This window comes from Tachyglossus aculeatus, chromosome 2, assembly GCF_015852505.1.
Source record: "Tachyglossus aculeatus isolate mTacAcu1 chromosome 2, mTacAcu1.pri, whole genome shotgun sequence".
NCBI classification, from domain to species: domain Eukaryota; kingdom Metazoa; phylum Chordata; class Mammalia; order Monotremata; family Tachyglossidae; genus Tachyglossus; species Tachyglossus aculeatus.
Window position 1 is genome coordinate 99,635,624 of NC_052067.1, and position 11,948 is coordinate 99,647,571.

Below are 11,948 nucleotides of genomic sequence, written 5' to 3' on the forward strand. Positions count from 1 at the left end.
AATCTGAAGCAGTGTGGCTCAGTGGATAGAATACGGGACTGAGAGTCAGAAGGTCATGGGTTCTGATCCCGGCTCTGCCACTTGTCTGCTGTGTGGCCTTGGGCAAGTCACCTCACTTCTATGAGCCTCACTTACCTCACCTGTAAAATGTTGATTAAGAGTGTGAACCCTATGTGGGACAGGAACTGTGTCCAACCTGACTACCTCAGATTAATCCCAGCATTTAGGACAGTGCTTGGCACATAGTAAACACTGAACAAGTACCATAATAACAACAATAATAACAATCATGATAATGATTAGTATTAATATTAATCTGGCCAGGACCTTCCTGTTTAGGCTTTGCCCTGGACTGTGGTCACGGGGTCAGCAGAGGCCTGATGAAAGAAGAGCCAAGAATGGGGAAAGTGTGGAGCTGCCCCTCACGGAGGTACTCCTACTGAAATGATAATAATAATAATAACGATGGCATTTGTTAAGTGCTTACTATGCCAGGCACTGTTCTGAGCATGGGGGGCAGTGGAGGGGATACAAGGTAATCAGGTTGTTCCCCATGGGGCTCAGCATCTGAATCCCCATTTTACAGTTGAGGGAACTGAGGCCCAGAGAAGTTAAATGACTTGCCCAAAGTCACATAGCTGACAAGGGGCAGAGCCGGGATTCAAACCCATGACCGCTGACTCCCAAGCCCGGGCTCTTTCCACCGAGGCATGCTGCTTCTCGCTACTGTAGCCACGGCTCTGCTCCCTGGCATGTGCTTTTAGGTAGGGTTTCGCTACGGACTATGGGTGTTTTGGCTGTGGACAAATGAAAAGACATTAAAATGATCAAAATGGCAAAACAATATTGAAAAGTAAAGGCCAACGTCTGAGATGAGAGCAAAAGAGCATCACAGCTCAAAGGGCAGTTTCAGATTTGGTGGGGCTGTTCTGAGTCCAACAGTCCCAACTGTCACAATCTTCCCAACATTCTCAAGGTTGGGGACGGTTGGGCCCCTCTGGGCCTTCTACCTGTCCGTTTGGGGGGCTTGGGGGGCATTTGGGTTGGGCCGATCCCTTGGCTGGCAGCGTGCTATAGGGTTCTGCTGTTGGAGGAGTTGCGGGATCTCACACCGCTACTATATCCTTATCCTGCTCTAGGCTGTGCTAGAAGAGAAGCTCTGCACACACTACTCTGCACACAGTAAGTGCTCAAAAATAATTAAGATAATGATCGTGATGATGGTATTTATTAAGCACCTACTATGTGCCAGACACCGTACTGAGTGCTGGAGTGGATACCAGCCTACTGAGTGGGACACAGTCCCTGTCCAGCATAGGGCCAACAGTCTTCATCCCCGTTTCACAGATGAGGTAACCGATGCCCAGAAAAGTGAAGTAACATGCCCCAGGCCACACAGCAGACAAGTGGCGGAGCCAGCATTCGAACCCATGACCTTAGGATCCCTGGGCCCGTGCTCTATCCACCGTGAGGATACCAAGGATGTTGATGATGGTGATAAAAGAGTTTTGTGGGACACCCAGCAGACAACCAGCTGAGGACCAGGTGAGTGAATCCAAGATCTGAAAGTGCTTCAAGGAGAAGGGAATGAGTCACCCTAACCTAAGGCAGCTGGGAAATGAAGGAAGATTAGGACAGAGTAGGCCTTGTTGGATTTGGTTCTCGAGGAGGGATGGGAGCCCTTCTAGGGCACAATCTTGTTGACATGAAGGCATTAAAAAATGACTTTTTATTTGTCAAGAAGAGAGTTGGTGGAGTGGTGAAGGCAGCCGCTGCCTGTCACCTGTTTATGGACTTTTGAAAGTAATGGCCATAAGGATGTGGGATGACAGCTGGAACCCAGGGATGCAGAGGACTTTAGTTGAATAGTTCATCTATAATTCATCTCTTTTCTGCTCTTTTATTTCTCCCTAATCAACTCCCACACCACAGTCCCCACCAAACCTTGAACTTGAGGTGACTTTTCCCGGGTCACACAGCAGTCAAATGGTGGAGCTAGAATTAGAACCCAGTTCTTACGACTGCCAGGTCCACGCTCTTTCTCCTAGTTTGCTCTTACTGTACCCGTATGTCTGTCTGCGAATGTAATTTGGCCCAGGGAAGCAGACTGTCCTTGACTAAAGAAGTTTCAGAGTGTAGGCAAAATGTCACTTGGAGTTTCTGTCACCAAGGAATGAATGAATGAAGAACGAATGAATGAATGAAGAACGAATGAATGAATGAATGAATGAATGAATGAATGAATGAATGAATGAGTGAAGGGAACAAGCCAGGGTGATGCTGAAGGGAGAGGGAGAAGAGGAAAGGAGGGTGTAGGCAGGGAAGGTTTCTCAAAGGAGCTGTGCCTTCCATAAAGCTTGGAAAGGGGAGAGACTAATTGTCAGATTTGAGGGGGCGGGGGTGGGTGGGGGGGCATTCCAGGCCAGACATAGGACCTGGGTGAGAGGTTGGCGGCGAGAGCGATGAGCTCTAGGTACAGTGAGAAGGGTAACATTAGAGGAACGGAATGTGTGGGTTGAGTTATTGTAGGAGAGTAGCGAGTTGAGGTAGGAGGGGGCGAGGTGACTGACTGCTCTAAGGCCAATGGCAAGAACCTTCTGTTGCATTCTGCAGAGGTGGATGGCAACCACTGGAACCACCTGAATATATGTATATAGGTTTGTATGTATTTATTACTCTATTTATTGATTTTATTTGTACATATTTATTCTATTTATTTATTATGTTTTGTTTTGTTGTCTGTCTCCCACTTCTAGACTGTCAGCCCGCTGTTGGGTAGGGACCATCTCTACATGTTGCCAACTTGTTCTTCCCAAGTGCTTAGTACAGTGCTCTGCACACAGTAAGTGCTCAATAAATACGATTGAATGAATGAATGAATGAATGAAATCATTCAGTTTGAGGTGATGGGAGCACAGCCAAGTGGAGGTGTCTTGAAGACAGGAGAAAATGCAAGATGGCAGAGAAGGAGAGAGCTCAGGGCTGGAGAGAGATCAGGGCTGGAGATATAAGTGAGGATGGGTCTGAAATGGATGTGGTCGACCCGATAGCTGGATTTCTGCCCACAGCACTCTATGGGTTGAGCACCTGAGGAGAAGAAACTTACTGGGGATTGGTGTGAGATCACCAGAGGGAAAGGGGTACAAAGGACAGGCTCAATGGAAAGACCAGAATTGATGGAAGCTGGGCATCAAGAGAGGGGAGGTTGATGAGGTGATTTCTATATTGGACTTGATGGCCCCGGATAAGTGGAGGTGCTTACGAGACTGGAGGTCTTTGGGAGGGAGAAGACAGTCTGCAGAGGAGAGAAGGCGGTTGCGGAGGTGGTGGCTGGAGAATGGGATTTCAGATTTGGCAAATTGAAATGGGAAGGAACGAGACCCTGCCACCCATGACCCGCTCCTGAGGATCTGAAAAAGAAGCTCTTGCTTGCCACAGCTAGGAAAAATCTTTATTCCTTTAGCGGAGAATACCCCCTCTTTACCACGCTATTTGTCAGTAGTATGGGGGGGTGTTGGGGGAAATTTCAAGAAGCTGCTGTGAAGCTGGAAATGGTTGCCTGATATCTGTCTTTTTCCTTTTTTTTATGGTGTCTGTAAAACAATATATGCCAGGGACTGTACTAAGCACTGGAGTAGATGGTAGAGAATTAGATTGGTTACAGTCCATGTCCTACATGAAGATTATAGTCTTAATCTCCATTTTCCAGATGAAGTAACTGAGGCACAGAGAAATTAAGTGACTTACCCAAGGTCACACAGCAGACACGTGGAAGAGCCAGGATCAGAACCCAGGTTCTTCGAACTCCCATGCCTGTGCTCTTTCCACTAGGTCACTTTGTACTGTGCTTCCTGCAGGGTTAGGGTCATTTTGATCGTTGACCCATCTGTCAGGTGAAATCCTTCAAGATCACCAGCACACCCATAATCCAATCAAATGCACCTAAGGTAATTTGTTCATTTGTCCCGGACCCTGCTAAGCCTGTCTCCTCACCCTCACTCCCCTCCAATCCCAGAGTTTAGACACCCAGGCCCGGAGACATCAATCAATCAATCAATCAATCAATTGTATTTATTGAGCATTTACTGTATGAAGACCACTGTACTAAGCTCTTGGGAGAGTACTACGCAACGATAGTACTACGCAACTACATTCCCTCCCCACACTGAACTTAGAGCCTCGAGGGGGACAATGACAGGCAACTGCTACTTCTGGGGCCTGAAGGATAAATTCAACCAGGCCTTCCCAGCCACCTTCTCCTGAGGCTCCTACCTGATGGGCTGTGGCTTCGGACTTATGCAGCAACACAGGGAGAATCCCACTCGCACGGCTCATCATGGCTGATCTGGAGCTCGTCGATCTGGCCAGGACCTTCCTGTTGAGGCCCGGCTCTGGACTGCTGACAGGGGGTTGGCCGAGGCCTGAGGAGAGAAGAGCCGGGTGTGGAGGAAATGGGGAGCCACCCCCTAGAGAGGTTCTCCTGCTGTAGCCTCCGCTCTGCTCCCTGGCACGTGCTGCTCGGGGTTAACGATGGATAAATGAGAAGAGCTTAAAATGATCAGAACAGCAAAACAATATGGAAAAATCAAGTTCAACGTTCGAGATGAGAGCAGAAGAGCTTTGCAGCTCAAAGGGGGTTTCCATCTCCTCACCACATTGGCTGAGCTTTTGAGAGTCCAGCGGTCCCCAGAGTCTCAGTCTTCCCAACATTCCAAAAGTTGGGAAGGCCTGGGTCCTGCTGGGTCTTCTTCCTGCCTGATTGGTGCGGGGCACGATGGGAGTCTTGGATGGCATTTGGGTTGGGCTGACTCTTTCCCTGGCAGTGGGCTACAGGGTTCTGATGTTGGAGGAGTGGCCAGGATCTCACACTGTTACTGTGTCCTTATCCTGCTTAATGCTGTGCTAGAGGAGAAGCTCTGCACACAGTATTCTGCTCACAGTAGGTGCTCAAAGTGCACTGTAGTAATCGCCGGGGCAAGTACAAGGAAATCCGGTTGGATACAATCGCTGACCTGTGGAACGCTCAGTCTCAATCCCCATATGAAGTGTGCAGTTTGCACCTCGGCATATCACTTCCCATGATCGCAGATAAGCCAGACTGGTAGGCACCAAGGGAAAAGGTAAATGTCGACACACCATCGACCCTTCTAAGAGCAGAAGATGATGGAACTATAATTAGTAGATTAGGGTCATTACGCGGAAGAAGCTCGATGTAACGGTCACCAAGCATAGTATAAAGGTTGGGGGGAAGCATCAGTTGCTGCTCCTTGCTGCTATCCAAGAGGACAACTGAGACAGTCCGAGCAGGGGACCTTCCGACGGGAACGTAGGCCCACACTTGGCTGCTCACTGTCCTCCTTGGGGAAGGCAGGGGCAGCCTGGGCCTGAAGGGTTTTTTGGCCAGGAAACACCTGTGTTGGTCTGGCCCGTTAAGGACCCGAACATCAAATGGGACTGATTGTCCTACGATAGGAGATTTTCAATGCTCCTGATTTGAGGGCTTAAGAGGAGCAGGATCAGTTGGCTAGATTTTTTTCTGTATGTCAATCAGTTTTCTTACTGTGATACTGAATACCGTGGTTTATTCTGTTTGTGAAACTGACTCACCATACCCATTCTCCTTAATTGACTCTATTGGGAAGTAACACCATTTCCAGATGAGGTAACTGAGGTGCAGAGAAGTGAAATGACTTACCCAAGGCCACACAGCGGACAAGTGGCGGAGTAGGGATTAGAGCCCATGACCTTCTGACTCCCAGGCCCGTGCTCCCGGCCCCCCAGCAGGCCCAGTTCCAGCGTGAGACCCCAGGTCGGAATGTGTAGGGCTCAGCTAGGGGTCCTGTTCCGGTCCTTGGCTCCCCAGACCCTGAGATTCGTGAGGGTGCCCTCCCCACCAGGCCCAGGAGCTGCCCCTCTTCCCAGCCAGGGAACAGAATGAAGGGAGTCACAGTGGGAGGGCTCACCGTAGTAGCAGTAATCAGTGCTCACTCTCTCTCCTCTCGAGAAACAGTTGGGAAAGATGAGGGAGTAGATGATGGAGTTGGGGTCCTGGAGCTGAGGAGGTGGTTACGATTTTGTCAGTGAAGTAGATGGCAAAACCAACTTGCGCAAGAAATGGGAAGGCATTGGCATTCGGGGTTAAAGGAGAGAATTAAAGGTCAGGCCTTGTCGGTGAGGGCAATGGTCGATAGGGGAAGAGAAGTGTTGCTGGACAAAGGTGAGGGCAGAGTTGGGGATGAGTCTGAAATGGATGTGGTCGGGCTGATGGCTGGATTTCTGCCCACAAGAGCTCCGCAGGATGAGCACCTGACAAGGGGAAGTTTACTGTGGAGTGGTGGGAGATTGTTGGAGGTATGGGGGCGCAAGGGATGGATGAACTCAGTGGAGAGGGCAGACTTGAGGGTGGGGATTTGTGCATTAAGAACGGGGAGGTTGATGAGGGAATATTCAGATGGGACAAGATGGCCTGGAATAAGTGGAGGTGCTTAAGGTATTGGAGGTCTCTGTGTGAGGGAGAGGATAGTATGGGGAGGAATCGGGCTGTGTGAGACAGAAGGCAAGTGAGGAGGTGGTGGTCAGAGAGTGTCAGTTCAGATCTGGCAAATCGATATAGGCAGAATCTATGCCCTGTGCCCTGTGTCCTGCTCCTGAAGATCAGAAAAAAAGCCCTCACTTGCCACAGCTCTGGGAAATCTAATCCCTTTGTCTGAGAAAAGCCTCTCTTTCCTGGGCTGCCATTTTTCAGAGGTGAGTTGGAGTGGGCTGGAGGGACTCATATAGAAGTCAGGAATGCAATTTCTCCAATGGAGATAACTCCTGATCACATGAAAAAGGGGAACTTCCAAAAGCTGGTGCAAAGTTCCAAGGTGATTGGCTAGCTGATTGCCAGATTCCAATCTTCTGGGTTTCCTGAAGTATTAGCATCATTTTACTGATCCTGTATCAACTGAAAGTGACTTGCCAAGGTCCCACAGCAGTCGAATGGTGGAGCTAGAAATAGAATTGTAGATTAGACTACTAGCCTGTAAGCCTTCTAGACCATAAGCCCGGTGTGAGCAGGGATTGTCTCGATGGCTGAATTGTACTTTCTGAGCGCTTAGTACAGTGCTCTGCCCACAGAAAGTGCTCAATAAATACCAATGAATGAATGAAAGAACCCGTACCTTCTAGGGAAGCAGCGTGGCTCAGTGGAAAGAGCCCAGGTTTGGGTCAGAGGTCATGGGTTCTAATCCCACCTCCGCCACTTGTCAGCTGTGTGACTTTGGGCAAGTCACTTAACTTCTCTGGGCCTCAGTTACCTCAACTGTAAAATGGGGTTTAAGACTGCAAGCCGCACGTGGGACAACCTCATCACCTTGCACCCTCCCCAGCGCTTAGAACAGTGCTTTGTGCATAGTAATCGCTTAACAAATGCCATCATTATTATTATGCTTATTATTCTGATTCCCAGGCCCACGCCCTTTCCAGCAGGCCAGGCTGTTCTAATTACGTCCGTACTTCTGTCTACATGTCTAATTTGGGCCAGGAAATGCGAGCGACTAAAGGTGATCTAGAGAGTAGACAGAAGGTACTTAGAGTTCTAAATTTAAATCCAGTTCAAAGTTTCCACACTCTCCTCCTTTATGTCACTTGGTCCTTAGGCGCAGGTGCCCAGACATTGTGGAAAGATAGGAAGCAATGTCCAAGGTTGTAGTGGTTGCAGGAAAAGGTGAGGAAGTATGAAAAAGGTGGTGAGGGAGCAGAGTAGGAGAGGGCAAAGGCAGGAGAAACAGGATTCCCAGGTGAAGTCCCTGGGAATGCTGGACCCATCAACTTTACTTCAATGACATAATGGCTCAAACTTCCCTGATTCATGACAAAAACATTCACGTCCCTCTACTGCTCATCTGGAACAACCTGAGATTGCAATTCTGGGCAACTTGAAGAGAGAGGGTTATCCGGCTTCAGTTCAGGAACAATTTGAACGTTTTTACTTCAGATTCAGTCTTAGGGAACCGAAATGGCCGTGGCATCACGTTGAACCCTGCTGCTTTTGAGCAGGATGCTAGGGAGTCCTTCTGGACTCAGCTTCTCCAGCAGCCGACACCACCGTGGCAGCAGCTGCCACTGCCCCATCGGAAGGAGAGGATGGCATTGAGCTCATCAGCAGACCTAGAGAACCCGGGCCAGCTTTGATCTGCCTCAGTCAAGCAACAGTTCCTATTCAGTTCAGGGCAAAATGTTAAGAGTGCAAAAGAGTAGCAGTAGGAGTAATGAGAGTTAGGGAGCAATGCCTTCTCCCACATGGGCACATCCTTCAAAAACCCCAGGCCACTCTGGGTTCTGTGAGACCATGGAGCAGCCTGGCACTGGGACAGGTCCCGCCACCACCTCTTCCTGTTTCCCTTCTCCTCTCCCTCAGGTTGTCTCCCTCCAGCCCTGGCTCCTCTTTGTCCACATGGAGCTGACAAAGTCACGGATCCAGGGTGAAGGGTCCGTTCTTAGACACTGAAACGCTGAAATGAGGGGAAAGTTCATGGGAACCCGAAGCCGCATTTTCCTGGGCAACAACCAAACCCTCCACCTCCTCTTCTCCTCCTCCAGCTCAACCTCCCCCTTTTCCTCTTCCTCCTCATTCTCCTCCTGCTTGGACCCTCAAAGGGTTCTCCCTCACTCTTCCCCATTCCTTCCCATCTTTGCTCAGTTTTCACGTATCCAGGCCAGAGGGGTCCAGGGACTGGAGGAAGAGGGCAAGGAAGAGGTGGGAGAATGAAATGCTTAGCCGTGGAGACTGGAGGGGAGATCCTAAAAGAGAATAGATTGAGAAGAGAACAAAGCAGGGAAGAAGGGAAAGGGGAGAAAGTAGTGACAGAGTCCAGGGCAGGGGAGAGAGGGATGGGGAGAAAGAGAGAGTTGAAGTGGGGGAAATACAGGCTGGAGAGAGAGGCAGACCGAGGGCATCGATGCTGTTGTCCAGTCTCCACTCTGGGAGAGGTAGTTGAAATCGTCTTCCGAGAGCCACGCCTCTCTCCTACTGTAGTAGTTGGTGTATACTGGTGGGAAGAAATGAAGAATCTGCCATGTGCTAGGCCAGTGCTCTGCCCAATCGGTCGCCTCCCTGGGGAACTTTCCAGGGCCGAGATCCACTTGGTGCCCCAAGAGCCCAGAGGCCCCGGTGGTAGTGGAGAGAAGGGTCCAAAAGGGGCCGTCCCTGGGGCCGGGGGTGGCCAGAGAGGCCGTTCCACCTGGGGGCTCCAAATTCCCCACTCACAAAGGAAGAGCACAGCAGTTGCTCGCACCCCTGTCTAGGGGCTTTTGGTGTAGCCCAGAGGCTGGGAGATAAATATCTGGCAGCTGCCCTTTAATGTCTTCATCTGGGGAGGAAGAGAGTGAGACCGCAGCCTGACCCCTTCCCAACCCCTTCCCAACCTGCTGTAGATTCCCACACACCACGAACCTCCATGGCCCCGCGGTCTGCAGAGAATCACTGCCATCTCCATTCCCTCTCCAGGCACTAGGCATCGACCTCCACCAGCCCTTCCAGGCTCCTGGCCACCTCATTCCAGTGCTGTTATGGGCTCACCCCCAGCTACCTCCCTATGGAATCCAGGGGTCTCCCCACAAGTTCCCACTGGAGCCCGCGAGGACTGCCCTGATGGTCCTGAGCCCGCTCACCATATAATTCCAGATGGTGGGGGAGGCCCCATGCACTCCCTTCTCCCCCATCAGTTTCCAGCTCACTGACTTGATTTGCGTCCAACCCAGGCTGTGGGTCAGGGAAAAGAAGGTCATTCTGGCTTTCTGGAGAAATACGGCCAGGTGCTGGTCAGTGAGACAGAGAGGCCAGGTACCAAGTGATGGAGAGAAAGGGAGGGGCTGGGGCCAGGCTGGGCACACAGGCAGTGAGTGACTTACTTTCCGTATGGCAGCATCCTCATCCATCATGTGGACAAGGACGGGCAGCATATGCCGGATCAATTCCCGCCGGAGCCCAGTTTGCTTCTCCCCGACCCCGTCGTGGGCCACGGCTCCAAGCAGCTTTAAGACGGCAACGCGCACTCAAGCTCTCTCCTTGGGGGAACACACAGCCGGGGTTGCCGGAGGGAAGGGCCAACGGCAGGCAGTTGGCGGGTCTGTGGGGGTAGGGACGGCTGTGTTGGGGAAGAATCTGGGGCAGGGGCAGCCCTGGGGTGGTTCTTAATGGGGGAAAGTGGGGCAGAGAGGAGAGAAGGGCAGAGCAGAGCAGAGGGCAGTCCTTTCTGGGTAAGAGTCAGAGGCTCCTGGCCTTGCAGCCCAGAAGCTGATCCTCGGACCCCACCCGCAGGCCTCGGAATCACGTCGTCGATGTAGGGGCCCAGCATCAAAGCGATCTCCTTCAAGAGACCCTTCAGACCCCAATGCCCCACGCTGTGGGCCACCCTGATCACAGTGGCCATGGCTGCCAAGAGGGACTCCTCTCCCTCGTGGTATAGTCCCTCCAGGAGAGCCAGAAGCTAGGCCTGGAGTAGTGACCCCTGAGGGGATGAGAAGAGAGAGTAGGGTGGAGAAGGGCTTTCGCCTTCTTCAGCCTCCTGCCTCCAACCGGGCCCTCCCTGAGGAGATGATGGGGGTGGCGGGCTCCAGGGCTGAGATCTCCCTGCCCTGGCTCCCTCAGGCTGGGCTCTGGGCTCTGGGCCCTGGGGCGGTGGGGGCCGGGCCTCGGCCTTGGCCTCTCATCTTTTCGCGGGTTAAGGGGTTGGCTGTTGAGGGCCTGGAGACTGGTGACCTGCACCGTGGGGTCAGGGTCCTGCACCGTGGGGTCAGGGTCCTCCAGGCCACCCTGCAGTATGCTCTGGAGAGCAGCAGGTTCCAGGACTGACTCCAACTTGGGGATCCAGATGAGCTGCCAAGAGAAACACCGTACGTGCATGGGTCATGGGAGGAGGTAGCCCCCTCAGGAAAGGGGAACAAGGGTCCCCCGAGAAAAGATGGAGACTGAGCAGGCGCGGTAGGGGGAGGGCCGTCCGCAGCGGAAGAGCCAGAGCAATGGATTGGCTCCTCCCAGCTCCTCCCTCTGCCCCCTGAAACCTGCCCACTCCCAGCCCCACCCCACGATGTCTCCTAATGTCTGGGTCTCCATGGTCCCTGCCTGGCTCCGCTGGCCCCACGCTCGGCACGGCACGGTCTCCACGGGCTCTATGGCACCGGCATTTACCTGGGCCAGGAGACCCATAGCAATGTGAGGTCCCTGCGGGCCCATCCCGGGCAGATGAGTCTCCACCACCGTCGAGAGGCCACCCACGACAGGGTACCCGTTCTGAACCATTGTCCTGGGGGAGACAGCACAGCCAGTCTGAGCCCAGGGGGTTGTCCGGGAGCCCCGGGGCTGGGAAACCGGAGCTTGGGGCATGGAAGGGCTGGGCCAGGGAGTTCCCGATTGGGCTCCTTCTGCCGGCCCCCTCCCCCATCCCCATCTCCCCGGAGATCCTTGTGCTTCAGCTCCCCTTTACCTGGCCAGCAGGACCAGGCCCTCCTGGAAGGTTTCCAGGCACAAGAACAGGTCCCAGCCGTCCTGCAGCTCCAATGACTGAATGTTGTTCAGCTATCCTGGATGAAGACCAGCCCCTTCAGGGCCTCCAGAGAGGTCCTGAGGAACATCCGATCCATCACCAAAACCTGCCGGTCTCACCTCTGCAACATTGCCAAGATCCGCCCTTATCTCTCCATCCAAACTGCTACCCTGCTGGTTCAATCTCTCATCCTATCCCGACTGGATTACTGCATCTGCCTCCTCTCAGATCTCCCATCCTCCTGTCTCTCCCAACTTCAGTCTAGACTTCACGCTGCTGCCCAGATCATCTCTGTGCAGAAATGCTCTGGGCATGTCACTCCCCTCCTCAAAAATCTCCAGTGGCTACCAGTCATCCTACGCATCACGCAAAAACTCATCACTCTCGGCTAGTCATGAAGCTGACTCCCGGCAACTTGAG

The 11,948-nt window shown here is 52.4% G+C and overlaps 1 pseudogene; it reads right to left on the reverse strand.

The window, feature by feature from the left end:
- Positions 1-335: 335 nt before the first annotated feature.
- On the reverse strand, positions 336-11,625 carry LOC119942049 (annotated as a pseudogene).
- Positions 11,626-11,948: the final 323 nt, after the last annotated feature.